General features: G+C 35.7%; 1 pseudogene; it reads left to right on the top strand.

The window, feature by feature from the left end:
* The window catches only part of LOC105508426, a 6863-nt pseudogene extending 4831 nt beyond the window's left edge, over window positions 1–2032 (top strand).
* The last annotated feature ends 13891 nt before the right edge of the window (window positions 2033–15923 follow it).

Raw genomic sequence — 15923 nt, 5'->3', positions numbered from 1 at the left:
AAAAAAAAAAAAAAAAAGGACTAATATGTCAATGCAGAGACAAAAAGTTCCCAGAAAACTTTCCCACTTGAAATGTTCATAAAGGGAATTTCCAGTTTCCAGTTAATCATGTAAAGAATGTGGAGGTCAACAGTCCTGTCCACACAACAACAACAAAAGCTGAACAAACTGAAAATCAACACCATATTATTGATTCCTCAGAGAACCTAGGTCATAGGGCAAACCACTGTCCCCAAAATTGTAGAAGAAGATAAGCAGATAGAATAACAACTTATTGAAGCAGAAATGCACGCACAGAAATCCCCGTGTTAACCAATCCAGAGTAGAAAAATCTAAACAATAATTAATACATTTCTGGAGGATATGTGTGAAAAAAGTTTGAGAGTTAAAAGCTCCAAGGTGGGGGTAGTCTTAGAGATGCTTTCACATTTTTGTGAGTTTTACTGCCAAGAGATAACTAGGTTCTCACAGTGAACATCGGAGAAAAATGTCTTAGTTATTTCAGCAGGAGGAGAGGAAAAGCAGCCTTTAGGAAATACTCTGAGAGCATTCAGTTTTTCACAAGGACCGCCCTCAAGAAAGACTATTTTGTCAAAGCTGTATCCACTGGGGCTTTACCAGAGGCTAACCAACCTGGAAGGAAAGTATTTAACTCCAGCAATATCTGGAGCCCCTGTATCACCTAGGTGGTGGAGGAATAATGAGAAGCAATTACAAAGGTAATAGCTCAGGGCAACAGGCTCACTAAAAGGCTGAGGTCAAACCATAGGGCGATATAATGATTCTCCTTCCACCCACATTCTAGCAACACATCAGTGAAGACCTATATGCCACAGTTATCCAGTATATCATGACTTCCTTCCAACAAAAAAATCACAAAAGACCACACAATTTGAAGAGACAAAGCAAATGTAAGATCTGGATTCAGATATGACACAGAGGATTATCTGACAGAAAATTAAAAATAACTGATTTAATAAGCCAAATATTCTAATGAAAAAAGTGTCAACATGCAAGAACAGATGGATAATGTAAGCCATGAGATGGAAAGTTTAAGAAAGAATACAAGGAAATGCTAGAAATTAAAAACACTGTAACAAAAAAGAAAAATACCTTTGATGGGTTCATTAGTAAACAGAACATGGCCCATGAAGGAAACAGTGAACTGGAAGATAATGTCAATAGAAATTTCACAAACTGAAACGCAAAGAACAAAAATACAGAAAAAAAAAAAAAGAACAGAAATGTGAGATGACTACAAAAGGTATAACATATATGTAATAAGAATACTGGGAAAAGAAGATAAAGAGAAAGGAACAGGAGAAATACCTGAAGCAATAATGACTGAGAATCTACTAGGATTAATGTCAGACACCAAACCACAGTTACAGGCATTTCAAAGCACACAGAGCAGTATAAATGTCAAAAAGTCTACACCTGCGAAAATTATATAAAGAAAATCAAAGACAGAAAAAATATTGAAAAAGATCACAAGAGACAAAAATATCTTAACTGGAAAGCAATAAGGATAAGAATTATATTGGACTTCTTTTTTTAAATTGCAGCCTGTGCCATCAGAACCAGCTGCTGCAGCCACATAGGTAGCCAGAATCAGAGGAAAGGTGGGCAGGGCTGGGCAGGGCTGTGCAGGGTGGGGCAGGTTTCTGGCTGCCCACCATGCACTGCTTTGGAGAAGGCTGGCAGCTTCCCAGCCCAGAAGGAATTCCTAGCTAGTTTTAAAGTTAGTGCCTCCAGAGTCAGCATGGTGGCGTAGACAACAAGATAGAGCAGGCCGTGGATCCCTGGATCTGATGAAGAATCATCTGATGCATGCTGTGAGAGAAGAGGTGGAGATTCTGAAGGAGCAGATATTAGAGCTGGTGGAGATGAACTCCCAGCTGCAGTGCAAGAACACCCTCTTGAAAACCCTGGCAAGCCAGAGCAGCTGGAGAAGTTCCAGTCTGGTCTGAGCCCTAAAGAGCAAGCTGCTGAATCCCAAGTGCCTGAGGCCCTTGGTGGTTCTGCAGTGTAAGTGGTTCTGTCCTCAGAGTGAGCAAAGCCACTAAACTTGTTTTACCTAGTTATTTCCAGTTTGTTTTTGGCTCCCCAAGCATCATCTCATGAGAAGTTTACACCTTGCACAGCTGGTGTCAAGAGACGTCCAAAAGAACATGGCCAGGCCGGGCACAGTGGTTCATGCTGGTAATTCCAGCATTTTGGGAGGCTGAGGCAGGCAGATGACTTGAGGCAAGGAGTTCGAGACCAGCCTGGCCAAGTTGGTAAAACCCCATCTCTACTAAAAAAATACAAATATTAGTGTGGTGGCTCACGCCTGTAATACTAACTACTCAGGAGGCTGAGGCACGAGAATTGCTTGAACCTGGTAGGTGGAGGCTGCAGTGAGCCGAGATTGTGCCATTGCACTCCAGCCTGGGTGACAGAGCAAGACTCTGTCAAAAAAAAAAAAAAAAGAAAGAAAAAGAAAAAAAGGAAAAGGGACATGGCCACCTGGGTCCACTCTAGTGATAGATCCCCGACAAAGAGTAGATCTCTGGAGGCTGAGTTGCGTGGGGTCTAGTATCTCCAAGCCAGTGAGCCTCTAATGCTACTGCACCCTGGGGGCTCCCAGGGACTGGGCAACTTAGTTGCACCTGGCAAAGAGGAAGAGTAGTTTGAGATGTGACACCAGTTTTCTCCAGAAAGTATAAGGAACCTATTTCTCATTCCATGGACGTCTTCAACAACTTCACCTGACAACAACTGTTCCTAGGAATAAGTCACTTGTGTTTTAAGCAGAGGCAGCCTCCCTTTTCTCCTCTGCTTTGTGAAAGCAGAGGACACAGATGGGACAGATTGAGCCAAGTCAGCCTTCTGTTGGTTAATATGGTATAAAGCATGGTTTTGTACACAGTGCAGGGTGAGATTACAGCTTTAAGATGACTGCTTACAAAATTCTGGTTGGTTAGTATTGGCATAATTTTTCTTAAAGTCACAAATGCACACACACACACACACACACACGTGCACACACACACACACATAGGGCTTGATCTGTGTCTTAGTGTAGTGATGTATACATACACTCATCCACCTACATGTCGAAGGGTCTAAACAGCTTTGGGAGTATTGATTGGTATCTTATCTCTTAAGGCTAAGTCTTTTGACTGTATTCATTTGCCATATTGATTCCCTTTCTCCTTCAGGTTAAGTAAAACTCGTAAGTAAAGGCAGGGAGGGCGCTAGCCTCTGAATGCAACCACAGACGCCTTACTGCTGCAATCCTTTCCCCAGCTGTCCACTGAAGACACATGAAGTCATTTGAATGCCAAACCCACCATTCACTGGTGCTGACTTCATAGAATGGGGTTAACAGATCAGTTTGCACTTCCCAGTGTCATTTAAATTATGTTTAATTATTTTAAAACAAATAAATAAATCTGTGGAAAACTTACGAGTGAAAAGAAGGAAGGTGTCCTACTGTGGATGAGGGATGGACGAGAGAATGGCTTTAATCCGATGGAGCCTGGGAGGTGTATGCAGGGAGCTTGTCTGTAGGGGAGTGATATGGTTTGGCTCCGTGTCCCTACCCAAATCTCACCTGGAATTGTAATAATCTCCGTGTCATGGGCGGGACTAGGTGAAGATAACTGAATCACGGTAGTGGATTTCCCTATGCTGTTCTCATGATAGTGAGCGAGTTCTCACGAGATCTGATGGTTTTATAAAGTGCTTCCCCCTCCACTTGGCATTCACTCTCTCTCCTGTTGCCCTGTAAAGAGATGACTTCCACCACGTTTGTAAGTTTCCTGAGGCATTTTCCCAGCCATGTGGAACTGTGAGTCAGTTAAAACCTCTCTTCTCTATAAATGATGAAGTCTCCGGTATTTCTTCATAGCAGCACGACAAAGGACTAATACAGGGAGTGTGTGATAGTTTCTAACACCTTATCCTGATGTATGTTTCCAGGATTTGAATTTTGATTTTTCAAATGTAGCTTGAAATTTCAATAAACTTTCCTCCTTTTTTCTAAAAAAAAAACAACTGTGCTAACAACAAGAAAGTACAATAACATATGTAAAGTCTTGAAAACAACCCACCAACCTCGAATTATCCATCCAGCCAAATTAATTTTCAAAAGTGAAGGACAAATAAAGATTCTACCAGATAAACAAAAACTGAGGCAATTGTTGCCAATAAGACTACCTGGCAAGAAAGCTTAAAAACAATTACTTAAAGATAAGGAAAATAACACAGGTCAGAAACGTGGATCTAAATAAAGAAAATGAGAACATTAGTAAATGAATAAATGAAGAGAAAATAAAGCACATTTCTTATTTTTAATAGTCTAACAAATAAGTTTGTTCAAAATAATAATAGCAGCAATGCATACAATTATTATAGCTATAGATAAGTTAAATGAATGACAGTTATTACAGAAGGAGTGGGAGGGAGAAATTAGCAATACTTCATTAGAGGGCAATTGTACTGCTTCCAAAGTGGCATAGTGTTATTTGAAACTAGAGTTGCATTTATTGTAAGTACATATTTTAATCTCTACAGCAACCAATAAGTAAAAGTAGTTTAAAGAAGAGTAAAGTATAAAAAAAAGTATAATGTATACACTAAGAAAGGTGAGAAAACAAAATCATATCAAATCATCAATTAAGATTGAGGAGGCAGAATAAAAATGAAAGATAAAAATCAAAAGAAAGAAGGACAATGAATGTTGCAGTAAACAATGTTGCAGATATTAACCAAATTATATCAGTAATCACCTTAAACATCAATGATTTAAATATACCAATTAAAAGACAGAGACTGTCAGAGTGGATTACAAAAGAAGACCCAACTGTGTGTTGTCTTAAAAAAAAAACTATTTTCAATATAAAGACATATCTAGATTAAAAGTAAAGGGATAAATAAAGTGAGTGGCTATATCAATTTCAAAGAGAGTAGACTTCAGAGCAAGAAAACATGTCAAGGACAAAGAGGACTGTTATCTAGTGATAAAAAAGTCAACTATTCAAGGAGACATAATAATATTTAATGAATGTGTCTAAAAACAGAGTGTTAATATAGATGTGGCAAAACTAATAGAAATGCAAGGAGAACGATACTATCTACTATCATATTGGAATACTTCAATACCTCTCTGTCAGAAATGAACAGATCCAGCCAGAAGAGTATCAGGAAAGATACAGTTGAACTTAACACTATCAATCAATTAAATCTAATAGACACTTATAGTATATTTTACCCAGCAACAGGAGAAAACACATTATCCTCAAGCATACACGGATTCAGCAAGATAGACTTTATTCTAGGCCACAAAACACACTAAACCAAATTTAAAATAATATAAATTATACAATGTGTGCTCTCAGAGCACAATGGAAATAATTAGAAACCAACAACAGAAAGATAGCCGGAAAACCACAAAATACATAAAGATTAAGCAACACACTAATAAGTAAGATACACGGCTACCAAAAAGTCTCAAGATAAATTTAAAACTACTTCGAACTAAATGAAAATGAAAATACAACTTATCAAAAATCATTTGATGCCACAAAACTAGTGCTTACAAGGAAATCTATAGCAGTGAATTAATATGAATTTATATATTAAAAAGAAGAAAGATCTGAAATGAGTAATCTAAGCTTTCACCTCATGAAACTAGAAAAAGAGCAAACTGGGCCGGGCGCGGTGGCTCAAGCCTGTAATCCCAGCACTTTGGGAGGCCGAGACGGGCAGATCACGTGGTCAGGAGATCGAGACCATCCTGGCTAACACAGTGAAACCCTGTCTCTACTAAAAAATACAAAAAACTAGCCGGGTGAGGTGGTGGGCGCCTGTAGTCCCAGCTACTCAGGAGGCTGAGGCAGGAGAATGGTGTGAACCCAGGAGGCGGAGCTTGCAGTGAGCTGAGATCAGGCCACTGCACTCCAGCCTGGGCGACAGAGCGAGACTCCGTCTCAAAAAAAAAAAAGAAAAAGAGCAAACTGAATCCAAAGTAAGCAAAAGAAATGATATAACACATATTTGAAATAAATCAATGAATTTGGAAACAGGAAATCATAGTAAAATCAATGAAACCAAAAGTTGTCTCTTTGAGAAGATCAATAAAATTTATAATACTCTAGCCATGTTAACTAAATATAAAAGAGAAGACACAAATGACTAATATCAAAAATAAAAGGGAAGCCATAATGAGTGAACATCAAAGTGGTAAAAAAGAAATAAACTATATGCCCACAAATTTTATAACATAGATGAAATAGACTAATTCCTTCCAAAATATAATTTTCTAAAACTCACACAAGAAGGAATAGATTATCTGAATACTCCTGTGTCTATCAAAAAAGTTTAATCAATAATTAAAAATCCTCAAATCAGAAAGCATTGTTCCCAAATGGGTTCGCTGGCAAATTCTATCAAATATTTAAAGAAGAAATAGCAAATTATCTGCAATCTCCTCTAGCAAATAAAAGCAGAGGAAACCTATCCTAACTTGTTCTATGAGGTCAGTATTACTTTAAAGCAAAACTAGATAAAGACTCTACAAGAAAACAAAACTAAAGACGAATATCTCTCATGAATATAGGTGTAAAAACCCTCAATAAAATATTAGCAAATTAAATGCAAAATGTACACAAATAATTATTAACTTTCAGGTATGCAACATTGGTTCAACATCCAAAAATGAATTAGTATATCCCATTACATCAATAGATTACAGAATATAAATCACCATATCATATCAACAGATGCAGAAAAAGCATTTGATAAAATCCAAAATCCATTAATAATAAAAATATGTCAAAAAATTGTAATAGAGCAGGACTTCCTCCAACTGATAAAGAACATCTATAAAAAATATTCAATATTGTCAAGATATCAGTTTTTCTCAAATTGATCTACAGATTCATTGCAATCCCAATCTACATCACAGGAAGTTATTTTGTGGTTATCAAAAAACTGATCCCAAAGTGTATATGTAGAAGTAAAAACCCTAGAATAGTCAACACAATATTAAGGAGAAGAAGAAAGTTGGACGACTGGCACTACTCAATTTCAAAACTTAAAATGAAACTATAGTAATTCAGGTAGTGTGGTACTGGCAATAGAATAGACGAATAGATCAGCGCAACAGAGCAGAGAACCAGAAATAAACCCACATAAATATAGTAAACAGATCTTTGACAAAGGAGCAAAGTACAATTTAGCAAAGATAGTTTATTTCAACAAATAGTTCTGGAACCAGTAGATATACACATGAAAAAATTAATCTAGACACAGACTTTACACCCTACACAAAACTTGTGGAGACTGTGAAAAGGGGTATCGAGAAGAGAAAGATGAACGGGTGGAGTCCAGGGGACTTTTGGAGGAAAGTGATATATTTTGAATAATACTGTAATGGTGCATACTCGTCATTTACATTTGTACATTATAAAATGTACAACACAAAAAAGAAAATGTACTTTGGTTGATAATGATGTGTCAGTGTTCGATCATTGATTGTGACAAATGTAACATTTTGGTGCAAGATGATGGCAGGGAGGCTCTGTTTGCACTTTGCACTATCCACTCAATTTTGCTGAGCATATAAAACTGCTCCAAAATAAAGTCTTGACCAGGTACAGTGGCTCACGCCTGTAATCCCAGTAGTTTAGGAGGCCGAGGCGGGTGGATCTTGAGGTCAGGAGTTCAGCCTGGCCAAGATGGTGAAACCCGGTCTCTATTAAAACTACAAAAAATACCAGAGCGTGGTGGCGGGCACCTATAATCTCAGCTACTTGGGAGGCTGAGGCAGGGAACTGCTTGAACCCGGGAGGTGGAAGTTGCAGTGGGCCAAGATCGTGCCACTGCACTCCAGCATGGCAGACAGAGTGAGACTCCATCTCAAAAAATAAATAAATACATACATACATACATATAAATAAAGTCTTAATGTTTTGTAAAGGTCATAAAGAAAACTAGATGCTGTCTTGTGCCATCATGGATTGTGAAGCAAATGGGAAAGTTTCAACAGAATAAAAATAAGTATGGGCAAATTCATGAGTGGCAGGAAAGCAATAAAAACAAGTTTGGGTAAAGTGCCTGATGCATGTTGTGATGGTGCGATTGTATAATTTGCACTTAGCCACCAAAATCAACTGACATACTTTGGATATTTGTCCCCACTATTTGTTGAAGTTGAAGAATCTAACTTCAAATTTCATGTTGAAATGTAATCCCCAATATTGGAGGTGGGGCCTTGTTGGAATTGACTGGATCACGGGGACAGATTTCTCATGGCTTGGTACTGTCTTGGAGACAATGAGTTGCAAGATCTGGTTGTTGAAAACTGTGGCACCCCGCCTCCACCTTGCACCTGTTTTTCCCCATGTGAAGTGCTTGCTCCTATTTCATCTTCCACCTTGAATAAAAGCTTCCTGAGGTCTCCCTAAAAACTGAGCAGAGACCAGCACCATGCTTCTTGTAAGCATCTCATAAATTAAAATTCACTTATTTATTATTTTTTTAAATTATATTCCCCCCCTCTAGAATGTAAAAACTACTATGTACAGCTGAGACCATGTGTATCTTGTTCTATCCCCTAGGCCAAGCATAGTGCCTGAAACATACGGGTACCTTAATAAATATACTTTATATGAGTAAGTGGACTGCAAATAGATCTTAAAATGATCAAATAGATCTTAAAATGCACCCCAATATCATCATATATTGAATGTCATGAAAATGAGATAAGATCTATAAACAGTTATGTGAAGAAAAATACATGTCGTGTTGGTGTGGGGGAAGAGTTGAAGCAAACGTGAACTACCTAGCAGTCAAACTGAAACAGAGAGCTCACTTAAATTGATGAATAATGTATCCAAACATTTTAAAGGTTATTTCAGTATTATTGGAGCCACAAGGAGATCAACGAATTAACCAAAACAAATGTTTCCACATTTTTAATGAATGATTTTTTTGTCTTAATAGTAAATCAGTTTCAAGGCTATTTCAGCAACCAAAGTCTAGAATTCAGATTTTAACAACCATGAAAACAAATAAGGATAAAACTTGAGCCACAATCAGGACACTGCAGTCAACAGTAACAATACCAGAACCTCTTATATCCTTTGATTTTTTGAGGTAGGTTTGTCCCTTCTATTTAAATTTAAATATAATTTTAATATTAAGTCCTACCTATTTATCTTTGTTTTTGTTGCATTTGCTTTTGAGTTCTTGGTCATGAAGTCTTTGCCTAAGCCAATGCCTAGAAGGATTTCTGCACAGCAAAAGGAACAGTCAGCAGAGTAAACAGACAACCCACAGAGTGGGAGAAAATCTTCACAATGTATACATCCAACAAAGGACTAATATCCACAAAGTACGAGGAACTCAAATCAACAAGAAAAAAAGCAAATAATGCCATGAAAAAGTCAGCTAAAGATATAAACAGACAATTCTCAAAAGAAGATATACAAATGGCCAAGAAACATATTTAAAAATACTCAGTATCACTTATGACCAGGGAAATGCAAATCAAAACCACAATGTGACACCACTTTACTCCTGCAAGAACGGCCATAATGAAAAAATTGAAAAATAATAGACATTGGCACGGATGCAGTGAAAAGAGGACACTTCTACACTGCTGGTGGCAATGTAAACTAGTACAACCACTATGGAAAACAGTGTGGAGATTCCTTAAAGAACTAAAAATAGAACTACCATTTGATCCAGCAATCCCACTACTGAGTATCTACCCAGAGGAAAAGAAGTCATTATATGAAAAAGATGCTTGCACATGCATATTTATAGAAGCACAATTTACAATTGCAAAAATATGGAACCAGCCCAAATGCCCATCAATCAACAAGTGGATAAAGATATTGTGTCACACACACACACACACACACACACACACATATATATGAATGTGTGTGTGTGTGTATATATATACACATATGAATGTATATATGTATATGATGGAATACTACTCAGTCACAAAAAGAAATGAATTAATGACATTTGTGGCAACCTGGATAGAACTGGAGACTATTATTCTAAGTGAAGTAACTCAGGAATGGAAAAGTAAACATCTCATGTTCTCACTCATAAGTGGGAGCTAAGCTATCAGAATGCAAAGGGATAAGAATGATACAATGAACTTTGGGGACTGGCGGGGGGGCGGGAGAAAGGACGGGAGAGGGTTGAGAGCTAAAAGGCTACAAATTGTGTTTAGTGTATACCTCCGGGGTAATGGCTGCAGCAAAATCTCACAAATCACCACTAAAGAACTTACTCATGTAACCAAATACCACCTGTTCCCCCAAAAACCCATGGAAACAAAAAGTTTTAAAAAATAAAATAACCCTCAAAGAAATTATTTCTCCAATACTGCTATAATTCATATAAGATGCTCTTAAAAGAGCACCTGCCCAGTAATGACATTTCCACCAATGAACTTACACCAACTCTGTCTTTGCTTCTCCAAAACCAATGAACTCTATTTCCAAGAAGTTTATGTGAACTTATTTTTTTGCCAATATCAGCTTCCCTTTACTCTGGCTCTTCAGATGCATGTGTGACTTGGCATAGCTGTGCATCTCAGGTTATGAACTTCATTTCTAATTCCCAAATAAATTCAACATATTTGGAGAAATATATATATATATTATATATATTATATATATATAAAATTTTTAAAACTGTATCTCTAATGCAATTGTGCTAGAGCTTCAGTATCGCTCCAAGTCAACAAACAATTATTTTGATTATAATATAAACCAAAGGTAAATATTACCGATGATTCTTTATTGAGAAAAATCAAAGTAATTAGAATGTGTGTTTCTTCTCCGATCAGATGCATTAGTTTACTTTAAGCCTTGGAGTTACTTTGAGTTTTCACATTGTCAGATTCTGGTATTGTCATTTACACTCTCTGATATTGCACAGGAATTAGGTTTCAAGGACAAAGTAAGGAAGTAAATGTATAATATTAATAAAATTATAGTAGAAATATTAATCACATTTCATAAGAGTAAAATATTTTTATACCACCCCACCCCCAAAAAGAAATATATGGAAAGGAAATTTTATAATAAAAAATATTTTTAAGAGCATATTTTAGACAGTGGCAAAGGAGAAGTACTAAGGAATTGCAAGAGCAAACGGAAAATGAAGATATTTTACCTTGTAAATACAATGTGCAATTGATATAACTACTGTTATATGTAAAAAAGCAGAAAAATGATGATTAGTCTCACAAGAAAATGGGTACACAGTTCCCGTTTTCTAATATGTGGGTTAATGTGGATGACTGAGAACTATAAAAGAGGAGTCCCACCAGCTTTCACAGGATTTGTCTTATTACTTAGTCTGTTCATAAACACAAGGCAGAGATTTGGGGACACGGGATGCTTTAAGGGAAAGAAACTCTATGATTTTTCCATTGATATTGATTAAACAATAATGTATTGTTTTACATATGCAGTTTTTTGTAAGGAAAGACAGAGGCTTTTCCTCGATCTTCTGCTTGTTACAATTTTAACTTTTCCTCATTTGCGGAGAAGTGTTATCCATGTTTTATATTTTTGAAAAGACATTCCAGAAATGAGCACAATATGTTAATATATGATGGTCAGTATTCGGAAGATGGTTTGGTTTGCTCTGACATTCTAAACCAGAAGTCATCAATTAGCTTCCCACCACATATTCCCTTGTAAATTCTTACAAGCTAACATGTAACCCTGTTCCTGCAATCTGCCAACCCTCACACTCTCTAGCCTGCCCCCCACACACCTAAATGAGTCCATATATAACCAAGTTCTACTGGTAAATGGACTAACCATGAATATATACATTAGTCTGCTTTGAAAAGATGAGCTAAGTTTATGTGACTACTCGCTCAGAGATAAAGTTATAAAAATGATTCAGGAGGTTTTATGGTTGGATATGCATTTTTATGGTTGGAATGCCATTGGCTGTACATATATTTTCTTTCTTTATTTTTGAGATGGGGTCTTGCTCTGTTGCCTAGGCTGGAGTGTAGTGACATGAACATGGCTTGCTGCAGCCTCCGCCTCCTGAGCTCAAGAGATCCTCTCACCTCACTGAGTAGCTGCTAACACAGGTGCCTGCCACCACACCCAGCTGATTGTTTAATTAGTTGGGGTCTTTCCATGTTGAACAGGCTGCTCTTGAACTCCTGGGCTCAAGCAATTTTCCTGCCTCGGCCTCCCAAAGTGCTGGGATTACAGGAGTGAGCCACCATGCCTTATGTTTTCCTAAATGTTATATAACAGTACTCAACTACAAAATCACCTGTTCCTGTTTGTTTTATTAGTAGCACATGTGTAATCATTCTGTAATTTTTTCTAAGACTATTGTTCTTTTTTCCTTTCAGTGAAATTTGGTAATTTCTATTTTGCTAGAAATTCCAAGTTCCTCCAATTTTTCATGTTTTTGGCAAAATAGATAAATTGCTACAGCATATTTTAAACAAGTCTGACAGTATATAACAACATTTAATAACATACATACCATTTAATTGTGCAATCCCCACTTCTGAGAATCTACTTAATAGAAACAGAATGAATAATGTAAAAAATTACATAATGTGGATGTTTATGATAGCATTGTTTGTTATAATACTAAAATAACTAAAAGCAGCTTTAATGTCCAACAATAGAGAAACGGTTTAATGTATTTTAAGTGTCATCTAAAAGCACAGGTTAATAGGTATAGAGTTTCAGTTTAACAAGATAAAAAGGGTTCTGGAGATAGATAGCGGTGATGGTTGCACAACAATATGAATGTTCCTAATACCGCTAAAACACTTAAAAATTGTTAAGATGGTAATTTTTGTTACATGTATTTTACAATTTAAAATAAAGCATAATGTTCACATCTTTTGAAATTATTATTCTTTTATTTTTTCTTCTAGGTCAAATGAAAGGACTACAAATCAAGATTTTTAATCAGAGAATGTGCTAAATATATATTTTCCCTACATGAGACACGTGTTCGGTTAACAAGCACTAGCAAGGAAACAGAAATTTGTCTGAGACTATCTGCTAAGTAGGCAATACTGGCCTACCTTATTTCAATGTATCATAACAGAAAATAGCTTAATTATATATAAAACTCTAAAGACACTGAATTCTGAATACAGAGTAATTGTATAAATTCACATGTACTATTCTAAGTATTTATTTTAAACTAATAGTATCTAATTAAAAGGGCACTCTAAGATGTGCTCATCTGATTTTACTCATCATTACACAATGTATACTTAAAGCAAATCATCACATTGTACATCTTGAATATATTCAATCTTTGTCAACTAAATATTTTAAAATAAAAAATCACCCTGAGGAGATGCCAAACTATCTCAAAATATACTTAAAGTTGTTATATTACTTTCCTTTTATGTTTTCAATACCCATATTTCTTCATAGTTGAATCATTATTTTTAAAAAAACTGTACTAAGAACACTTAACATGCAATCAACCCTTCTAACACACTTTTTAAGAGCACAATATAGTATTTTTAAATATAGGCACAATGTTGTACAGCAGATCTCTAGAACTTACTCATCTTGTGTAACTAAAATTTTATATACACTGAATTCCCCAGTTCCCCTCCAGCAGTCACTCCCAACCACCACTCTACTCTCTGTTTCTATGAGTCTAACTATTCTAAATATGTCATTGACATGGAATCATGCACTATTTGTCCTTCTGTGATTGGCTTATTTCACTTCACAAAATGTTCTTGAGGTCCATCCCCGTTGCCACATGTTGCAGGATTTCTTTTTTTTTTTAAGCTGAATAATATCCCATTGTATGTTTATACCACATTTTCTTGATGCATTCAACCATCAATGGACATTTATGTCGTTTCCAAGACTTAGCTATGGTAAATAATACCGTAATTAACACGGAAGTGCAAATATCTCTGAGATTCTGATTTCAATTACTTTGGATATATACCTAAATATATGTGACTACTATCCAGTAGAACTTGGATACATATTAACTCAATTACTTGTGTGTGGGGAGGGGTAGAGAGCATGAATGTTGGCAGATTGCAGGAGTAGGGTTACATGTTACCTTGTAAGGATTTAGTAATCCTAGTAGGATTGCTGTTTCATATGGAATTTCTACTTTTAAGTTTCTGAAGAACCTCCGTACTGTTTACCATAGCAGTTGCACCACTTTACATTGCCCCCAACAGTGATGGATTCCAATTCTTCCACATCCTGGCCAACGTTAGTTACTTTTTGATTTTTTATAATAGCCATCTCAACAGATGTGAGGTGACATCTCATTAAAGGTTTGATTTTCATTTCAATGATGATTATGATGTTGAGCATCTTTTTATTTACTCATTAGCCATTTATATTCCTTCTTTTGAGAGATGGCTATTCAAGTTTTTTCTTTGTTTTTGCTATTAAGTTGTAAAAGTTCCTTTTATTTTGGGGATGATAACCCCTTATCAAATACTTGTTTTACAAAAATTTTCCCCCATTCTGTAAGTTGCTTTTACACTGTTGATTGTTTATTTTGCTGTGCAGAAGCCTTTTAATTTGATGTAGTCTCACTTTTCTATATATTTTTTTGGCTTGTGTTTTGGTGTCATATAGAAGAAGTCATTGATAAGACCAATGTCAGGAAGCTCTTACCCAGTTTTCTTCTAAAATTGCATAGTTTCGGATCTTAGGTTGAAAGTCTGTATTTTGAGTTGATTTTTGTGTACAGTGTAAGATAAGGATCCAATTTTACATATATCCAAGTTTTTAACACTATTTGTGAAAGAGACAATCCTTTCTTTATTGTGTTTTCTTGGCACCTTTGTCAAAGACCAGTTAACTGTACATGTGTGAGTTTATTTCTGGGCTCTCTATTCTGCTTCATTGGCCTATATGTCTGTTTTTTATGACAGTGCTACAGTGTTGTAATTACTGTAGCTTTGTAATGTGTTTTGAAATCAGGAAGAATGGTGTCTCCAGCTTTTTTCTTCTTTCTCAGATTGCTTTGGTTATTCAGGGTTTTGTTGCTGTTGTTGTTGTTGTTTTGTTTCTTTTTGTGGCTCCAAATGAATTTTAGGTTTTTTTTTTCTATTTCTGTAAAAAAGAAAAAAAAAAAAGAAGTCATTGGGCTTTTGATAGGGATTATATTGATCAATTTGGATAGTATGGAGATTTTAAAAATATTAGACTTTAGGGTTTTCTACAGATAAGATTATGCCATCTGCAAATAAAGATTAATTTACTTCTTTTCTTTCTGATTTTGATGCTTTTATTTCCTTCTCTTGCCTAATTGCTCTGCCTAAGGTTTCCAGTACTATTTTGAATGGAAGTGGTAAGTGTAGAGAAGTGATTATTTTGAAAATGTGTATTTTAACAAATCAATTGTAACTATAATCTTAGAGAAAATATGTACAAATAAATTTGAATATGGACAACATTTAGTTGGTTACAGGAACAGATGAAAACATTGATTTGAATCAATGATGAGATTGTGGGAATTGGATTTATGTTGTTATTTTACTATTTTCAATAAGACAATTTTAAAAATGAGAAAAGTCAAAAATAGACTAGAATTCTAACCCATTGTTAATTATGCATATAAGAAAATATGTTTATAAAAATAGATTTAAAATGCAATAAACTAAGCAGATGTTCACAAGTGTTTCCACATGTTAGTCACTCTGGTCACAGTGTAAAAGCAATTTATTAGTCTACAATATCGTTGTTCATATTTGCCTTTTCTCAAAATCTCCATGTCTTAGTTAACCAAAGATACTAGAAAGCAAGCAAAAAAAAAAAAAAGTAAAGAAAATTACTAAGTTTCTGAGTAAATAATGAAGTTTAATGTCTTAACTCTACAGTCTAATAGACACTGTAAAATGTATAAAGTGA

The sequence above is a fragment of the Colobus angolensis genome, unplaced genomic scaffold (assembly GCF_000951035.1).
Source record: "Colobus angolensis palliatus isolate OR3802 unplaced genomic scaffold, Cang.pa_1.0 Scaffold161, whole genome shotgun sequence".
NCBI lineage: Eukaryota > Metazoa > Chordata > Mammalia > Primates > Cercopithecidae > Colobus > Colobus angolensis.
This window is presented reverse-complemented; position numbering and strand designations above follow the sequence as displayed.